The sequence below is a fragment of the Lissotriton helveticus genome, chromosome 10 (genome assembly GCF_964261635.1).
Source record: "Lissotriton helveticus chromosome 10, aLisHel1.1, whole genome shotgun sequence".
In the NCBI taxonomy this organism is placed as follows: Eukaryota; Metazoa; Chordata; class Amphibia; order Caudata; family Salamandridae; genus Lissotriton; species Lissotriton helveticus.
Genome location: NC_136071.1, coordinates 587,730,936 through 587,752,241, shown reverse-complemented (window position 1 = coordinate 587,752,241; position 21,306 = coordinate 587,730,936).

Below are 21,306 nucleotides of genomic sequence, written 5' to 3'. Positions count from 1 at the left end.
ACTGCTGCATGTGTTGATCAGTAGCTATATGAGTAACTATATGGGTTATTGATTGGTTGCCCAAGTATTTGTATGGGAGACTGAGTGTGTGTGTGGGTGGCTGGCAGGTGTCTGACTCTGTGCATAGATGTGTGAGCAGTTGATTCACTAGATGTATGGGATCAAAAGTGCATGTGGAAACAGCTGTATGGGCGGTTGACTGTGTGCATGAGTGTATTGGTGAGTGAATGGATATCTCAGTGCTACATGTCAAAGTAAGTACATATGTAAAACACAGTACATGTGAGAGTTGACATATATAAATAACTGTGCATAAGAGCCAGTGAATGTGTGAGTGGCTGTATGGATCATTCTGAAATTGTATCAGGGATTGTATAAGAGAGTAAATATGTGTTAGTATCTGTTTGAATAAGTAAGGTGTGTATAACTGTATAGTTGAGGAAATGGAGGTGTGATTGATTCTTTGCATGACTGACTAGGTGTGTGAGTAACTCCATGGATGAGTGACAGTCTGTGAGTGTCTGTTTACACTGAGTGTATCTAAGGTTATATTAGAGTCTGAAGAGGTTCATCGTATTATCACATGAATGATGTCATCAGTGATGTGCTCAGTAATGTCATCAGTGATGTCATTTGAGATGTCATCAGTGATGTCATCAGTGATGTCATTTGAGATGTCATCAGTGATGTCATCAGTGATGTCACTGACCATGTCATGAATGATGTAATATGTGACATGATCAGCAGTGGATTGCGGGTGCGCGATATATAGTTAGTACAACTAACTATATATGCGAATTTCAATGGTTTTGTGTGAGTAAAATAAGGTTTTGTAAATGCTAATTCCTAACTATATATGGTCTATAACCTATGGTTTTTTCAGTGAATTTTCAAGGTTTTGTAAATGCTAATTCCTAACTATATATGGTCTATAACCTATGTTTTTTTCAGTGTATTTCAATGGTTTTTTAATAGCAAATATCAAAAGCTTTAAAATGTATTCTTCTTTAATTCGAAAAATGTATTTTATATGTTTTTAATACAATTTTTTTATGTATTTTTTTTTTATAATTTTTTTTTGTTTTGCTCCCGGTCCGCGAACCGGTTAGCTTCCCGTTAGCTCAATTTGGTGCCGCGACCCGGTCCGCGAACCGGTAAACGTTCCGTTTGCGCAACTGCCGCGTTAGAAAACAACATCGTGACGCGTCCCGTAATCACGACGTATGGCGTTCTCGCGTAATGGGTCTTATGACGCGCCACGTTAGCGCACCCGGAAGTGCTCCGGAGCGCGAACCGAGGCGCGAAGCGCAGCGCCCCAGAAGCGATCCGGGGCGCGGCGCGCAGCGCATAACGTAAGCGTAACAGGTCATGTAACTTGTTATCAAAACTTTTAATTTGTTCATTTCACTTTTGGTTTCCTAATGATGTAAGGCTAGGTCATGTGACCTAAAAATAACACTTTTCATTGGTTTAGAACTATTTTTTTTCCCAAATGATGAAAACCCCTCCTTGTTTCCTCACTGACTTTCAACTTTGTGAGAGGAAGACCTTTTTTGATTACTAAAAATGGCAAGTCTTGTAGCTGCAGCTGGTGCACCCCCACCACCACCACCACCTCCTAGGAAGAGAGGACCACCTCCTCAGATTATCATTCAGCAAGACGAGGAAGAAGAGGAAGAAGAGGAACAGACGCAAGGGGAGAGGCAGTTTTTGCCTGAGGAGCCAAGAATTTCCCATATAAAGGAAGATTTCATATGGCAATTTTATTAATTTCCTCAGGGCCAAAAGAAAGTGAATGCCCGCTATGTAACTTGCCTTATCTGCAAGAAAGATCTGTCCAGAGGGACAGATAAAAAATATAGCTATGGCAATTATACCATGCATCGCCATATGCAGAGGTGGCACCCTAATAATTATAGTGCTGCACAAGTACGTGACCTGCAGGATAACACCCCTCCTGTGGCCAGAACATCAAATGTAGAGGCAGTGACGGGACCAGAGGCGAGGGAGAGGGTCCCAAATATACAGATGAAGTTTGGGAGTATCAAACAAGTCTGCGTTTATTGCGAACAATTGATTTGCTACAGAGAAAGTAGCATCACTCTAATCAACAGAGCTATCGACAATCATGATTGTCCAAAACGCCCCAGAAAATAAATTATCTTTTTTTTTTGTTGCTCCTGTTGAGCCCTTTATAATGAATCATTTTCGTTTCTCCCCCCCCAAAAAATTAAAAATTGTTCAAAAAATACAAAAAAAGTAAAAAAATGTTCAGAAAAAAATAAAAAAAATATAAAACAACAAAAATAATTAAAAAAAAGTTCTTTTCAGAACTACCTCCCTTTATAAAAAATTGCTAGAATGTTTAGCACTCTGGCAACCTGTATTTATTTTGATTCGCTTCCCGGTTCGCGCGCCGGTACGCGAACCGGAAGCGAACGAAAAAAAAAAAAAAAAAAAAAAAGAAGAGTAAGTATAAGGAAAGGAAACAGAGAGTAATGTTAAAAGAAAGACAGCTAGAGGGAGTAACACAGAGATACTGTTTAATAGATCTATTTACCGAAGAAAAGATGGAAGAGGGTATAATTGTGAAAAACAAAATAGATAAGGAAGAGAAAGAAAAAAAAGGAGAGTAGAAGAATAATAAACAAGAGTTACTTAGAGAATGTGAGTGAATGTTCAAATTAAGAAGAAAAACAGTAAAGGATGTGGAATGAGAGGTAGGGATAGAACCGGACTAAAAGAACAATCCTGAGGGAAAGTGTTAAGAAAACAGTGAGCAAAAGTAAATAGGAATAAAACAAGATGTATGATAGTGACTAAGGTTAAAACATGTGGAATAACAGAGAGAAAAAACAGAAAGCAGAAAAGAAGAAGTGACAGAAAAGGAATGATTGAAACAGCAAAGAAATGTAAATAACATAGGGGCATATTATCAACACAGGCGATAAAATTATCGCTGCTTTTATCGGCAGAAATCTGCCGCTAAAGCCGCTTTTGCAGCAGAAAACTGCCGCTAAAGCCGTTTTTGCGGCAGTTTTCTGCCGATAAAAGCACCGATAATTTTATCGCCTGTGTTGATAATATGCCCCTTATTGTGCTTGAACTACGGGGAGAAAGCATAATGAACAAGTAGTGAAAGAGTGATCAGTCAGAGACAGTGAGAGTAATAGAGACGGAGTGAGTGAACAGGAGTGAGGAACTATAAGAACAGAGGGACTGAGAAAAAGAGTGGAAGGAGTAGAGTAAGTAAGTAATAGAGAAAGGAATGAGGGAATTAGCAAAGGAAGGAAACTGAGGGTTAAAGAAATGAAGCAGTGGAACTAATAGAAGTTAAATGTGATAGAAATGTAACGAAAAGAGTACAAACATTTACCTTATAATTGTCGTTAAGTTAGTCACTTGTTATTTTTATACTTTCAATCTGTGAAAGAAACAACAAAAATTTGAAAAATATTAAAACATGTATTTAAAAATTAGAAAAGACAAGGGAAAAGATTGACAATCATCCAATTTTACAAAGAAATAAAGTTAGAGATAAACATGCAGAAAAAAAGAGAAAGAAACGGTGATAGACAGTCAGAGACAAAAAGAAATTGAAATAGAGTAAATTACTAAGAGAAAAAAAAAGAAGATACTTTCAGTGACAGAAAAGAAGGATAGAAGAGAAAACTAAATTGAAGTTGTGAAAGCTACTAAAAGAAACTGAGTAAGGTAAACTATATAAGGAAAGGGTGAATAAGGAAAAGAGAGTGAGGGAGAGAGGAGACAGAGGAAGTGAAGTAAAGAGTGTCAGATACAGACTGAGTGAGGCATCTACACAATGTGATTCATAATGTCAGGAAACACAGGTAATGTAATTGAAAAACGTTCAATTTTTTTTGTTTATTCCACAATCACATCACTTGTGTTTCCTTTGCTTAGGTATCTCATTCTGCAGATGTAGTCTAGTATATGAAAGACCACGCAGAAGGTGACCACTGTATGCAACAACTTTGACACTTACAGAAGCCTCTGCTTCTCCCTGCCCCCTACACAGTCCTAAATATATACATTTTAAACTAACAGTATCTTGTTGCAGATGAAGTGAGGCCTATCTTGCAACATGGTGCATCTTTTGCACTGCTGCTGTGTCACAAAAGTGACACAACGGCAGCGCAAAAGAGGTGCACGGCCATCATAAAACTGCCCCTAACATTTTAAATGATTTAATTTTTAAAAATTCAATTCCATCTCTATTTCTTTATTTCTCAAAATCAACAACATTACCCATTGATCCATTTACCAGACCTCTTTCAATGTAAATTCCTTCTTAAAATGATACGGCAATTTAAGCACACATTCAGAGTCTTTTCAAAACCAGCAGTTTTAGATATAGTCTTCTCTAATGAATCCAATTTTTATTTCAAATTCTCAGACAAAATAATTGTTGCTCTCATATGCTCTATTCTGTCAATAGCTTCCAGTTTCACAATCTCTTGGTTTTCTAAATTCAACATTTTGTTGTTGAAGATGGCACATTCTGCAAGAGTTGGCATTAAACATATTCCAGATTTCTTCTCAGTAATTTTCCGAAAAATATTCTCAGGCACAACGTCGTCTTCTGGATACAAATTTGACAGTAATCGTGCATGTAAAGCTTCTTTCCCATGCTCGGTCACTTTTCCGATTCTAACATCTTGTAGAATATTCTTATAGTCTTCATCCTTCGCTTGACGCATATTTTCACGCAGTTCAACATAATTGAAGTTTAACCATATATTGACGTTGCCAATGCTCCCTAGGCACTTCCTGGTATCTTCATGCGTGAGAATTTTGAACACAGGTTGTCCTTTCACTGGTGTCAGCTGCAGAAGATCACCGAAAACCATGATATGTTTGCCACCAAATAACACATCATACTCTGTTTTGAGAACTTCTTGCATTCTCAAATGCACAAAGGCAAGCATGACATTGGAAACCATGCTTACTTTGTCAATGATAAGAAGTTTCATTTTCCTCAAGACTCTTGAAACTTCACAACAAGCATCTCTAGATAACTTGTGGTATTGTAATTTGTTATCATGCTCCACTGGCAGCATCAGTAGACGATGCAAAGTAATACCTTTAATGCTATGTGCTGCCAGTCCAGTTGGAGCGGTGACAACACAAGACAGCGATGACTCAGTCCTTTTCTGCAAATAACACGAAATTGCTTTAATGAGGTAACTTTTTCCAGTTCCCGCTTCTCCACTCACGTACAGTCGGACAGGCTTCAACGATGTACATGAGCACTCTTTCTTCTCATGACTTAATCCATGATCTATTTGGTTGGTAACTTCGTCATATATTTTCCTCTGCTCAACGTTGAGTTGTCTTTCCAAGTCTTCTAAGTTAACCACATCCTCCTGAGCATGTGCCATGGCTCTTTCCACTTCAATCATGGCAGTGGCAGCTTCATTTTTGATAACTGGTCCTCCTAGTGGATCCTGACTCAATGAAACAGAACTCTGACTGTCCTGAGAACTGTCTCTAGCAATCTCGGCTGCAATCGTTGCTTCCTGCTCGATTTCCGCATTCAACATTTCTAGATATTTGGGAAAAACAGGACATTTTATGGTCTCCTTGGCGGCATTGAAAGAGTCTTTGTAACAGAGGAAATCTCCAAGCAGTTCCTCTTCTGCATGCCAAGGCTTGAAAAGTTGCAAAAATGCTAAATAGAAAAACTCTTTTCTTTCAGGAGATTCGCCACTCAATTTTCGATGGTTTACCAAGTGGCATTTTCTTTGCTTGACCAGACATCCCTCACTTCCAATTACAGCATACACTCCTTTATCAATATCTTCTTTGATGTTCCTCTTGAATATGTAATTTTGTAGAAACTCATACAGACAAACATTCTCGAGGTGACTGCTTCTATTTGGATAATATGTTTCCAACATGTTGGTCTTCAAAATATCTGTACTGTTTGGCTCCTTTTCCGCCAAATACTCAATTTCCCATACAGGTTTCAGAACTCGATTACGCGTTGCAGCAAGACCAAGACTTGCCCAAATGATACTCCTGGATTTGGCATAGAGACTTGCTGAAGACAACCGGTCAGAACATTCGTAAGCTCAGATTTCTCGATGCGACAACATCTTCAGACTGAAACTGTACAACTTCTTACTGAGGCTCTTTTCATGGGAAATGTCCTCCCACATATCCTTCAATTCTGTCTTTTCTTTTTTGGTGATGTAAGATGTCACATACCGAGCCACAGCCATACAGTTATCAGCCACAAACTGTATATCCATGTTAGCATTCCACATGGACAAAATCACTGGGTTGTAGTCATTGATGTACTTGGACTCTTCGTTCCTTTTCAAATTGTAGGTATTTTTGGGTGATTTCTTCATCACATTATGTCGCAGCGAAGACATCAATCTGTTCACTCCAAACTTTCCTCCCAAACACTTATGGGACTTCCTTTGGCTTGTTTCATTTGAAACAACTCAATAGCATTCCCCATGACTTCCTTGGAATGCAAAGGATGAACACTATAATGTTCATATATTTCTTCATTTTTAGAGGCTTCTACTTTCTCAATTTGACCAGCACACAAATCGCTATCCTCTTCTTCACTTACTTCCTCTTCTGCAACATATACATTCTTGTAGTACTTATTGTTTTTCTTCAAATACAATGTTGCCTTTTTGACTTTCCTAACATCCACTAAATCTTGCCAGATTTTCTTACTCTTTGTCGGAACCCCATTAACTAAGATAACCAGAGGTTCCTCTTCCACTTTCTCTACTCCAATTGTATTAATGTTTTTCTTCAAATCTAGAGGCAAATAAACAAATCTTCCCTTTAATCCTCTCTGTAAATCTGATGGAGGCAATTTCCCTGTCTTTGGCTCCATTCGTACAATAGCCTGAAAGGGATGGATACTTTGAATCAAAATAGATTCATAAGTATTTAAATCCTTCAATTCAGAAGGAATTTCAACCAATTCCAGATTATTATGAACCGCTCTAGCAGGCATCCGGTTTTGATTTAATTTGTTACAACAATAAGTACACACACGTTGATCCGATCCCAAATCAAAACAATTTTCTACCATCAAGTATGTTGCAAAATCCTTCCATTCACTATTATTTTCTTTTTCACTTTTCGCATATAAATCCACTAACTTAGTCTGATTCTTATAATAAGTGCGTCGACAACACACACAAGTGAAATTAGGCCTCTCACTTGATTTCACCTGAAACGTGGCAATTTCTTTCTGAAAATTATCTGTACTGGAAACCTGTACACTATCTTCCACATTACCTTCTTCTTCTGGGTCAATTTCAACATTCTCCTCTTTACTTGCAAAGTAACAAAACTCAATTTCTTCACAAATATTCTTCACATCTACTTCAGAACCATGCAAAAGAGCAGTGCATAATTGTTTAAGCATAATTGCTGGACTCTTAGCATAATACAACATTCTAACTAATTTCCTCACTTTATTATGATGCACTGCTAGCATCCTGAAATGATGAAAAACAATCTGGCATACTCTCCTGGAAAGACAAGCCAGTGAATGACCATGCAAACCTGTCACTTCTCTCACTCTGCAAGGATCTAATTCTTGCAACAACTTCATTTTCTGTTTTAAACTTTTCTTATTAAATGTCCGTACAAAATCACAAAGCAAATTGATGGAATCCTGTCGCACACTGCAAATACTACTACACTTCCAGGTATACACTGGTCCCTTAGGACGTCTTCCTAAAACCTCATTACCTAACACCTCTTCTGCCTCTGTGGTCACAAGTTTTTCTTTTTCAACTGGACAACCATCTTTCACCTCATAAGCTCGACCACTGGTGTCAACTGCATGCACCAAATCATTATCCTGGAAATAACTCTCCTCATTAAAAAATGCCTCACAACTTGAACTATGCATCCATTCTCCTGAAAAAACTTCACAAAAATTACTACGATTAACTGTTCTCTTCCATCTACTATTTGTTTTGAAATCATAAATTGCCTTGTTTAGTTTCCTAATTCTATTGATTATCAAAATAAATAATTTTCGCTTAATTTCGAATGCCTGATCAATAATTTTCTCAACTTTTTTTTTCTCTTATAAAAAACCACTTTCTGTTGACCTTTCTTAATATTTTTTAACAAATTGCTAATTATCCTGTTGCGGAACATTCGTCTACGAATGTCCCTAAACTGATTTTTCCTTCTACTACCATGCACAAAGTTATCTCCTGCTCTAGCAGTAACATTTTTGATTGGCCTTTCCTTTCCGTTTAAATTGCTCTCTTTTTCTGGACTAAAACATGTTCTGTAGTAATACTTTTTTTTCTACAAATGTCTCTTAGGAATGATTTCGTTGTCTTACCCGGAGCTTTCTTGCTGACTTGACGAGTTTTTATTGTAGAGGACTGCTGCAAGCATTTAGTAATCTGCTGTCTTTGACGTTTTGTAGCCTTTCGGCTTCTTTCTTTAGATGGCATAATGTAGTTTTGAAATGATCTGCAGTTGAATCTGTGGTAAAATATAATAAAAAATGTTATTAACCACTATTACCAAACAGTAAATCAATAACAGTCGTCAAAAAATTAACACACTACTTGTCAATTTTACATACAATAATTTTTAGTGCATTGGCAAATTTAGTACTCACAAATAGTAGCAAAGAAATAGCATGCTTCTACATTTGACCTTTGCTCTTTTATATGTGAATCTGAACTAATTTTTATCAGCATATTTCCCTATTTTATTAAAGACACTTCACACAAGCTGTTTTTGAAGATGTGTTTAATTTTAAATGAAACGGTTAACATGGTTACTTTTCATTTCCAGTAACTTTTAAAAATAAATGTTTATAGTTCCATAGGCTCGAGTTGGTCAGCTTCCCACCCTATGTCATACAATTCTGACAAATCGGCATCCTCATCATGTTCTTCATCATCCTCAGGATTTAAATCATCCAAGGGATCTACTTCCACTGATGTTTCAATCACAATTTCAATGATAATATCGAGATCAACAGATTGCTTATTATCACTCATGCTTGATGTTGTCGTTATCTTTAACCACATGAGCGCTAGCGAAATTCCCCTCCTGTGCTCATGTTTTAAAAAACCCATTATTCATGACGAGCTGGGCTCGTCATGAGCGTGCTGGGAGGCTACCTCATGACGAGCCCAGCTCGTCATGAGCGTCGAAGGGGTTAAAGAAAGAAAACAACAATGAGATGTTGCAGAGTAAGAGACAAATCTCAGAGACTATAATTGTAAAATTGTTTAACAAGAGTAACATTTTGCAGATATTATTTAACCATGTCCAGCGATGCTGAGGAGGTGAGGCCTATGTCCAATTTTTCAGTGAACAGGACTCATTTATTTATGTATTTATTTTTGACACTTATAAAGCGCTGCTTATACCCTTAGGCGTCAAGGCGCTGAAAAACCATTATTGAAGGAAGTGGGAGAGGAGAATAAACAGAATTGACAGTTGAGCAAGGTTAGTGAGAGAAGAGCCAGGTTTTCAGGAGTTTACGAAACTGATACAGCGTAGCACTTCGTCTGATGTTAAGAGGCAAAGTGTTCCAGAGTCTGGGGGCCGCCACCAGAAAGCGACGGTCTCCCCAGGACACTGTTTTAGTGCGTGGGACAGACAGTTGATTAAGAGTGGCTGAACGTAAAGCTCTTGTCGGTTTGTAAAGTTGAAGATTGTCTCTTAAAAAATGTGGTCCTTGATTATTAACTGCTTTGAAGACTATACAGAGAGCCTTGAAGTGGATCCTTTTTTGTACAGTCAGCCAGTGAAGGTCTTTTATGTTTTGGGCAATAGGTTCGAACTTTGTTTTGCCGGTAATGAGACGGGCTGCTGCATTCTGTATAGTTTGAAGTTTTGTGGTGACTCGAGATTGCGCATTGAGAAATAAACCGTTACAATAATCCAGGGATGAGAGGACAAGAGCCGAAACCAGTGTCTTAATCGCAGATTCGGGAAGAAAAGGACGAATTTTGCGAATCATTTTTAGTTTTAGGTGCGCTGTGGATGCTGTCTTATTGGCATGATCCATGAACTTCAGTCCATCATCGAAAATAACCCCCAAATTCCTGACCTTCGAGGTCGGTGTGGGAGGGGTGCCAAAGGTCTCTGGCCACCAACTGGTGGACCAGGCTGGGGACAATGGACCGAAAATAAGCACCTCAGTTTTCTCATCTCTTCTTAACCTTGGATAAGCCTCACCAACACTGTGTCCCCTGCTAATACTTAAATTTAAAGGAGCAGATTTATGTTAACTGGCGCATCCCCAGGGATGCACCAGTTAACGTGCGCCACTGCTCTGCCACCCATGATGTGCCGCATTTACAATGCAGAGCACCATTGAGCAAAAACAGCACTCTGTTCCACAAAAACGTCGCATTGCAGGAATCACGTCGTAAGCGCGACATATCTACTGCAATGCACAGGGGCAAGCCACACATTGCATGGTGCATCACTCCTTATGCCTGTTTCAAACAGGCGTAAGGATTTGATTCAGCAATGCCATAAAAGTGACTCAGCGAAATCTTCTTAATTTTACTGTGTTAGTTTTACAGGGCTTTCATGCAAATGACTGCCCACCCTACAACAAAACGCTCACATGAAATCTGACGCAGGTTTCATGTGGCACAGGACTTTACAGCATGACACATCTGCTTAGATGCATCAAGTTGTAAATATGTCGCAACATAGCAAATCTTTTGCACCGCCGCTGCGTCACAAAAGTGATGCACAGCGGCGCAAAAGAGACACATGGCTATCATAAATCTGTCCCTAACATTTTAAATGATTGATTCAGGATGACGATAAGGTGTGGCCTATCCAGAGGTTTGTTTGAGGTGAGGCCTACTCAGGGTTGCAGATGAAATTTAGGCTTGTTGAAGAGTACAGAGGAGATAATACATGTGCAGGCCTACCAATGAAGTGAATCATTTCCACTGCACTCTTGAACAAAGGTCAGACCTCTTCTGTGTCCGTGAACAGGCCTAAACCTCATCTGCACAATGTGATTCGTAATGTTAGGAAACACAGGTGATGTAATTGAAAAATGTGGAATTTCTTTTCCTCATTTCACAATCACATCACCTGTGTTTCCTTTGCTTAGGTATCTCATTGTGCAGATGGAGTCTAGCATATCAAAGAGTACGCAGAAGTTGAGCACTGTATGCAACAATTTTGACATTTACAGAAGATTCAGCTTCTCCATGCCCCCTACACAGTCCTAAATGTTTACAGTTTAAACTGACGGTATCTTGTTGGAGATGAAGTGAGGCCTATCTTGCAACATGGTGCATCTTTTGCATCACTGCTGCATCACAAAAGTGACGCAACAGCGGCGCAAAAGAGGCACACGGCCATCATAAATCTGCCCCTAACATTTTAAATGATTGATTCAGGATGACGATAAGGTGTGGACTATCCAGAGGTTTGTTTGAGGTGAGGCCTACTCAGGGTTGCAGATGAAATTTAGGCTTGTTGAAGAGTACAGAGGAAATAATACATGTGCAGGCCTACGAATGAAGTGAATCATGTCCACTGCACTCTTGAAGAAAGGTCAGACCTCTTCTGTGTCCGTGGACAGGCCTAAACCTCATCTGCACAATGTGATTCGTAAAGTTAGGAAACACAGGTGATGTAATTGAAAAATGTGGAATTTCTTTTCCTCATTTCACAATCACATCACCTGTGTTTCCTTTGCTTAGGTATCTCATTGTGCAGATGGAGTCTAGCATATCAAAGAGTACGCAGAAGTTGAGCACTGTATACAACAATTTAGACATTTACAGAAGATTCAGCTTCTCCATGCCCCCTACACAGTCCTAAATGTTTACAGTTTAAACTGACGGTATCTTGTTGGAGATGAAGTGAGGCCTATCTTGCAACATGGTGCATCTTTTGCATCACTGCTGCAACACAAAAGTGACGCAACAGCGGCGCAAAAGAGGCGCACGGCCATCATAAATCTGCCCCTAACATTTTAAATGATTGATTCAGGATGACGATAAGGTGTGGACTATCCAGAGGTTTGTTTGAGGTGAGGTCTACTCAGGGTTGCAGATGAAATTTAGGCTTGTTGAAGAGTACAGAGGAGATAATACATCTGCAGGCCTACCAATGAAGTGAGTCATGTCCACTTCACTCTTGAACAAAGGCCAGACCTCTTCTGTGTCCCTGGACAGGCCTAAACCTCAACTGCACAATGTGATTCATAATGTTAGGAAACACAGGTGATGTAATTGAAAAATGTGGAATTTATTTTCCTCATTTCACAATCACATAACCTGTGTTTCCTTTGCTTAGGTATCTCATTGTGCAGATGGAAACTAACATATCAAAGACTACGCAGAAGTTGAGCACTGTATGCAACAATTTTGACATTTACAGAAGATTCAGCTTCTCCATGCCCCCTACACAGTCCTAAATGTTTACAGTTTAAACTGACGGTATCTTGTTGGAGATGAAGTGAGGCCTGTCTTGCAACATGGTGCATCTTTTGCATCACTGCTGCATCACAAAATTGACGAAACAGCGGCACAAAAGAGGCGCACGGCCATCATAAATCTGCCCCTAACTTTTTAAATGATTGATTCAGGATGACGATAAGGTGTGGACTATCCAGAGGTTTGTTTGAGGTGAGGCCTACTCAGTGTTGCAGATGAAATTTAGGCTTGTTGAAGAGTACAGAGGAGATAATACATGTGCAGGCCTACCAATGAAGTGAGTCATGTCCACTGCACTCTTGAACAAAGGCTAGACCTCCTCTATCTCCCTGGACAGGCCTAAACCTCATCTGCACAATGTGATTCGTAATGTTAGGAAACACAGGTGATGTAATTGAAAAACGTGCAAATATTTATGCTCAATTCACAATCACATCACCTGTGTTTCCTCAGCTTAGTTATCTCATTGAGCAGATTTAGTCTAGCATATCCAAGAGTACGCAGAGGATGAGGACTGTATGCAACAGAGCAATGTACATTACTCACCTCCTTTGACACTTACAGAAGCCTCAGTTTAATATTTCTCAGTTCAATATTTATTTAAAGAAGCAGACACCAATATGACCTTCTCATAAACGTGAAAAGCGTTTTTTTTAAAAAAAATAAACGATTTTCTGGTCATAATTTGAAAACACAACACAGGTCCTATGTAGAAGCACACCCTATCAGTACTTAAATTAGCCAAGCACACATGGGGGCGTATTTACAAGGACCTTGCACCACGGGGAAATAACTTAAATTAAAATGGGGAAAATAACATCAAAGGGACTCAAAGGCCTTTTAAATATGCCCCAAGCAGCCTATGAAACTCTAGCAGTGCATATCAAGAAAGTTAAATGACTTCAATAAACGTTTTTAAACACATCAAGTAAAGCAGTTATTCAACTACATTCAAGGGGAAGTGACTTAAAATGCCCTAACACACATGAAAGCGTATTTTGAAGGCCCTTGCACCAGTTTTTCCATCACTTTTAACATGGCTATGTAACTCAAAGAAACAAAATCTAAATTTGCCAAGCACACATGGGGGCGTATTTACAAGGACCTTGCACCACGGGGAAATGACTTAAATTAAAATGGGGAAAATAACATCAAAGGGACTCAAAGGCCTTGTAAATATGCCCAAAGCAGCATATGAAACTTTAGCAGTACATATCAAGAAACTTAAATGACTTCAATAAATGTTTTTAAACACATCAAGTAAAGCAGTTATTCAACTACATTCAAGGGGAAGTGACTTAAAATGCCCTAACACACATGAAAGCGTATTTTGAAGGCCCTTGCACCATTTTTCCATCACTTTTAACATGGCTATGTAACTCAAAGAAACAAAATCTAAATTTGCCAAGCACACATTGGGGCGTATTTACAAGGACCTTGCACCACGGGGAAATGACTTAAATTAAAATGGGGAAAATAACATCAAAGGGACTCAAAGGCCTTGTAAATATGCCCCAAGCAGCCTATGAAACTTTAGCAGTACATATCAAGAAACTTAAATGACTTCAATAAACGTTTATAAACACATCAACTAAAGCAGTTATTCAACTACATTCAAGGGAAAGTGACTTAAAATGCCCTAACACACATGAAAGCGTATTTTGAAGGCCCTTGCACCATTTTTCCATCACTTTTACCATGGCTATGTAACTCAAAGAAACAAAATCTAAATTTGCCAAGCACACATGGGGGCGTATTTACAAGGACCTTGCACCACGGGGAAATGACTTAAATTAAAATGGGGAAAATAACATCAAAGGGACTCAAAGGCCTTGTAAATATGCCCCAAGCAGCCTATGAAACTTTAGCAGTACATATCAAGAAACTTAAATGACTTCAATAAACGTTTTTAAACACATCAACTAAAGCAGTTATTCAACTACATTCAAGGGAAAGTGACTTAAAATGCCCTAACACACATGAAAGCGTATTTTGAAGGCCCTTGCACCATTTTTCCATCACTTTTAACATGGCTATGTAACTCAAAGAAACAAAATCTAAATTTGCCAAGCACACATGGGGGCGTATTTACAAGGACCTTGCACCACGGGGAAATGACTTAAATTAAAATGGGGAAAATAACATCAAAGGGACTCAAAGGCCTTGTAAATATGCCCCAAAGCAGCCTATGAAACTTTAGCAGTACATATCAAGAAACTTAAATGACTTCAATAAACGTTTTTAAACACATCAACTAAAGCAGTTATTCAACTACATTCAAGGGAAAGTGACTTAAAATGCCCTAACACACATGAAAGCGTATTTTGAAGGCCCTTGCACCATTTTTCCATCACTTTTAACATGGCTATGTAACTCAAAGAAACAAAATCGAAATTTGCCAAGCACACATGGGGGCGTATTTACAAGGACCTTGCACCACGGGGAAATGACTTAAATTAAAATGGGGAAAATAACATCAAAGGGACTCAAAGGCCTTGTAAATATGCCCCAAGCAGCCTATTAAACTCTAGCAGTACATATCAAGAAACTTAAATGACTTCAATAAACGTTTTTAAACACATCAAGTAAAGCAGTTATTCAACTACATTCATGGGGAAGTGACTTAAAATGCCCTAATACACATGAAAGCGTATTTTGAAGGCCCTTGCACCATTTTTGCATCACTTTTAACATGGCTATGTAACTCAAAGAAACAAAATCTAAATTTGCCAAGCACACATGGGGCGTATTTACAAGGACCTTGCACCACGGGGAAATGTCTTAAATTAAAATGGGAAAAATAACATCAAAGGGACTCAAAGGCCTTGTAAATATGCCCCAAGCAACCTATGAAACAAAGCAACATTTTAAATACACAACTTTCTTCATAATTTTCTCCCTAAAGCATACTATTCTCTATCTAAATTAAATGAATCTTTTCTCACCTTAGCAAATACTTTTTGAGTTTCAAAACAGTCTCAGACACACACCAATTTGTCTTCAGCAGAGCAAAAGGTATGCACTCCAGAGGCTGCAACCAACAATGGCACAGAAATGCTGTAATTCATCACACATATCTCTCATGTCACCCAATCAAAACTCTTCCCTCACTTTTTTCAAATCAACACCCTTCCCCCTTCTGCCCTTTCTGCCTTTTTTCCATAGCAACCACCTCCTGAAAGACCTCTCATGTTTGCAAGTTCACACAACATAGTTTCAATTGAACTCTGAACTCTCAGTACACCTGCGTATCCAGTGCAATCTTTCATAAAATGATTTTTTCTTGACCATTCAAATTACATCTTTCAAAGAACTCATCCATGCACCCTAACTTTCTGTTTTCAGCAATCAAAATCCACCAATCACTGCTACTGATTAATTACCACAGAAACTCCACAGTTTTTTTCATTACATACTCCTACTGTTCCAACTGCCATTTCATTCCCACACTTCATCTGACTGCAGCAGAACCTCCTCTCACCATGTTTTCTGTCTGGATTATTGGACATAGTTACATCCACTGGGCTCAAAGGTATGCTGATAACAGAAATTTACACAACCTCAATTTACAAAATGTGGAAATCAACTGGATTGGCCACAGAGGATTAAGATGTCACCAATTGATACCATTGGTGAAAACCTTTTTGCATTTGCCAAAACCTGACCTGTTAATTGTGCACTGTGGAGGAAATGACTTCGGCACTTTGACTGGGGTAGGTCTGGAAATGCTTTTAAAAGACACCTTTGACCAATTGATGCCACTTTTTCCTCAAACTGCCTTGGTATATTCAAATATATGCCAAAGACAGAAATGGAGGTGGTCCAACCAATTTTGTCCACAAATTGAGAAATCGAGGAAGCATGTAAATAAGTCTGTTTCAGCTTACATGAGAGACCATGGAATGGGCTCCATCTACAACAATAACTTGCGTTACTACATGCAAGATATCTACAGAGCAGATGGAGTTCACTTCTCAGATGAAGGGAACGGAATTTTCATCCTGAATTTAAGACTGTGCATTGGTACCTACTTGTAGGTACCTAAATCAGCCACAGGACCCAAAAGCTCTTTTCAGAGCTACCCTACATCTGATCACTCACAATTATTATTTTACTCTAATTTTTTTCACTAATTTTCACCAAAGTACGCTCCCCGGAGCGCTACCCGGTACGCGCACCGGACGCTAACCGTGCGAAAATTTGAAAAAAAATAGTTTTTTTTCGCACATATGGGCCTCCTCAGCCACCCTCAGAAAACCTAGGGGGTCAGGATACGTCTACCGTGCCCCCTTCTACCCATTCTCAACATTATTTGCCCTCCATCTTGTATCTCAATTCTACCGAAACACAAAATGGAGGACTCCCGTAACGCTGCCGGTTCGCGTACCGGGGCGCGCCCCGGGAAGCGCTCGCTCAAAAAAGGTGGGAAAGTAATATACAGAAAAACCACTGGAGACACTTTCACCAAATATAGATTAGCTCATACTACATACCAATCCCTACCATTTTCACAAATTTGGTTGGAATTCCATTTAGCCATTTAGCCTGTAGACCTCTCTAAATACCCTGAGGTAAATTACTTCACAAAACACATCTGAATTGTTGGAATTGACAACCAATTAAAATGTTACTTTCATTTTCTACTTTCTTTACCTGACATTTGATTGGTTATGTACCTGAATATATATAAAGAAAGAGAGAGAAACACAGCCATTTTGACTACTACTTCCTGAAGTACATTGCAAGAGCATTTTCACTGACAACTTAAACTTGTTTTTAAAAGGTAAGATGTTATTTTGTAAATTTGAAGGGAGAACTATGTCATGCACTTTAAATTAATTTGGGAAAACATTTTTAGATAGTTATATACTGTCCCTCTGTAAGAGTTAGACATTGAGAAAGGCTTGTTTATTATAATTATGGATTGATTTAGGTTTCTGTGGTATAATTATGAATTTACTTAGGCTTCTTCACAGGCACTTTTTAATAGTACTACTTCACGCCTGAAACCATACAGTGCCCATAGATTACTTCTCTGTTATAAATTCACAAGTACCTGTCTGAACTTAAACCCAACAGTGCCCTATCTCTACTGATATATTTATTTTTTATGCAAATTACATCAAGAAAATGGAAGGAGAGCAGAATATTTCCTTCAAAATTGTTCTGGAGAACAACACAGAAAAAGAGATTGAGGACAATGATGACTCAGATTTCATGGATGAATCACGGGACCATGAATTAGTTCAATGTGTAGATGCAGTAGATTCGCTGATTGAAAATGAGGATATTTCCGACAATGTGTTGTTAAATGTTCTGTTAAATTTGGAAAAAGAATCACAAAAATAAATTTATATTTAATTAAAAAAAGCACCAAAAAAAAAAAATGAACAATCAATAAACATACAATATTTAAAAAGTCTATCATTCTTTTTTCCTTATAGTACGCTCCACAGACCGCTTCCCGGTGCGCGTACCGGGCGCTTCCCACGCAAAAAAAATGTTTTTTATTTATTTTATTTTTGTTCCCCGCGGGGCCCTTTTAAAGCCTCCACATCAAACATAGGGGGTCAGGGATGATCTGCTATGCCCCCTTATGGTCATTTACCCCTTTGTTTTGGCCTCCTCTTGTCTCTCGATCCTACCGAAAGACAAGATGGCGGCCGCTCCGGACTGTTTAGAATGTTGACAGACACCGGAGAGCCAATCAGCTTCGCTTCGCGAAGTTCCGTTACGCGTCAGGTACGCGAACCGGGGCGCTGCCCGGAGCGCGCTTACAGATATATATATTTTTTGGAACGTTAATTTCGCAAAATCCACTGGAGCACATATATTGAGACCTAGCAAAGGCACATTGGGCTACCAGTCCCTACAATTTTGCCAAGTTTCGTGGAAATCCATTCAGCCGTTCGAGCTAAAAGTGAGTCCAACCGCCCTATGGAAAATTGCATGGGAAAAACGCGTTTTGGGAACCTCCTTTTTTCTCGGCCCCCCTTGACGAAACCCTCCCAAATTTTTAGGGGCTGCTCAGAAACAAAATGTTCCATTTTCCTGAAAATTTCAGCCAATTCCGTCCTCAAACGCCAAAGTTATTCGACATAGAATTTTCAAAAATCCCATAGAGAAAAAATCCTAACTATATATCCCTACTGGCGACCGCCAGTAGGTAATAGATATATATATATATATCCACAAAAGGGTCCAAGCATGCAGACGCACACTATCAGCGGGTGCTCAGCGCAAGGGTCGAACCCAGACCCGTATTTCATTTACATGCTATCCAAAAGAAGTATTTTGGATAGCATATATATATATATATATATTCACAGAAAAAACCATAGGTTATAGACCATATATAGTTAGGAATTAGCATTTACAAAACCTTGAAAATTCACTGAAAAAACCATAGGTTATAGACCATATATAGTTAGGAATTAGCATTTAAAAAACCTTATTTTACTCACACAAAACCATTGTTTTGAGATGTCATCAGTGATGTAATCAGTGATGTCACTGACCATGTCATGAATGATGTAATATGTGACATCATCAGCAGTGGATTGCGGTGCGCGATATATAGTTAGTGCAACTAACTATATATGGAATTTCAATGGTTTTGTGTGAGTAAAATAAGGTTTTTTAAATGCTAATTCCTAACTATATATGGTCTATAACCTATGGTTTTTTCAGTGAATTTTCAAGGTTTTGTAAATGCTAATTCCTAACTATATATGGTCTATAACCTATGGTTTTTTCTGTGAATTTCATTGGTTTTTTAACAGCTAATATCTGTAGCTGTAAAATGTATTCTTCTTTAAATCCAAAAATATATTTTATATGTTTATGAATAATTTTTTTTTAAAATATTTTTTTTTCTTCGTTCCCGCTTCGCGAATCGGGAAGCTTCCCGTTAGCTGACCTTGATGCCGCGAAATAGACCGCGAGCCGGTAAACGTTTCTTTACCGCAAGTGCCGCGTTAGAAAACAACATCGTGACGCCTCCCGTCCGCATGACGTTTCACGTTGTCGCGTGATACGTCATATGACGTGCTACGTTAGCGAACTGGTACGCGAAGCGAGTCGCAAAGCGCAGGTTTCTAGAAGCAAACCGGGAGGCCCTGCAAAGCGCTTAACGTAAACACAGCAAGTCATGTGACTTGGTAATAACACTTTTCATTGGTTCATTTCACTTTTGGTTTCCTAATGATGTAAGACTAGGTCATATAATCTAAAATGAACACTTTTGATTGGTTGAGAACTCTTGTTTTTCCCAAATGATGAAAATCCCTCCTTCTTTCCTCACTCTGACTTTCATCATTGTGAGAGAAAGACCCTTTGTGATCACTGAGCAATGGCTTCTTTAGTAGCTTCAGCTGGTGCTTCCCCACCACCTCCACCACATCCAAGGAAGAGTGGACCACCTGCTCAAGTTGTAATTCAACAAGAAGAAGAAGAAGAGGAACAGGAGGACGAGCACGAAGAGAGGCAGTTTTTGCCTGAGCAGCCCAGGACGTCTCACCGGAAAGAAAACTTCATTTGGCAATTTTTTAAAATTCCCAAAGGTCAGAAAAAAGTAAATGCAAGATACGTAACTTGCCTTATATGTCAAGATAGACTGTCCAGAGGGACCGACAAAAAATACAGTTTCGGAAACTACACAATGCATCGCCATATGACTAGGTGGCATCCTAACAACTACAGTGCTGCACAGTTTCGGAACGACCTAGATAATCTCCCTATTATGGCCAGAAGATCTGTTGTACCGGAAGTAACGGGACCAGAGGGCAGGGAGATGGTGCCAAATATACAAATGAGATTTGGTGATGTAAAACACATCTGCGCATTTTGCGATGGATTCATTTCCTACGGAGAAAAAAGCATCACTCTGATCAACAGAGCTATTGACTATCATATGCAAGTTTGTCCGAAACGCCCAAAATAATAAATACTTCCTTTTTTTGTTTTGTTGCTCCTGTTGAGCCCTTTACAATGAATCGTTTTCATTGCCCCCTCCAAGAAAAACCCCAAAAAATATAAAACTGTTCCGAAAAATTCAAAAACAGTAAAAAAATGTTCAGAAAAATAAAAAAAAAAGTTCTTTTCAGAACTACCTCCCCGTTATTAAAAAATTGGTACAATATTTGGAACTGTGCCAACCTCTATTTCTCTTAGTTCGCTTCCCAGTTCGCTCGCGGGTACGCGAACCGGAAGCGACCCAAAAACAGTAAGTATAAGGGAAGGAAACAGACACTTATGTTAAAAGAAAGACAGCTATAAGGGAGTAAACTAGAGATACCATTACCCGTAATCCACTGCTGATGATGTCACATATTACATCATTCATGACATGCTCAGTGACATCATCAGCAGAGGATTGCGGGTTTTTTGGCAACATGCCTTATCCACGGTTTAATAACGCTGCCTTTTGCTTTATATAAGTTTTCAAATTGTATGAAATATATACCAATAGGTCGTTATGAACCTTTAGGTAGTGCTTTTCTTCATGAGGTCTGGTCGCTTCCATACACATACAGATGTTTCAAAGATGATCAAGAAGTTTATCTGAATGGAGAGGAATGCACTGAGACGCCAGATCATTCACTAATGTGTAGGCACATACATTTACACGGTTCATGCAACAAACACCGACCAAATATGGCTTGCGTGTTGCAAGGCACGCCAGTTCCTGCTATCATCCCCACGTTCAAGTTGTTGGAAAATGGTAGTTATTTGATGCTCAATAATGAAGATTGTTCTGAGTTAATTAAAAGTATTCCTTTTATCGTAACAGTAAGTGAACGGGTTATTTGCTGCAGAAATGTTCTATTTCCTCCCACACATGAAC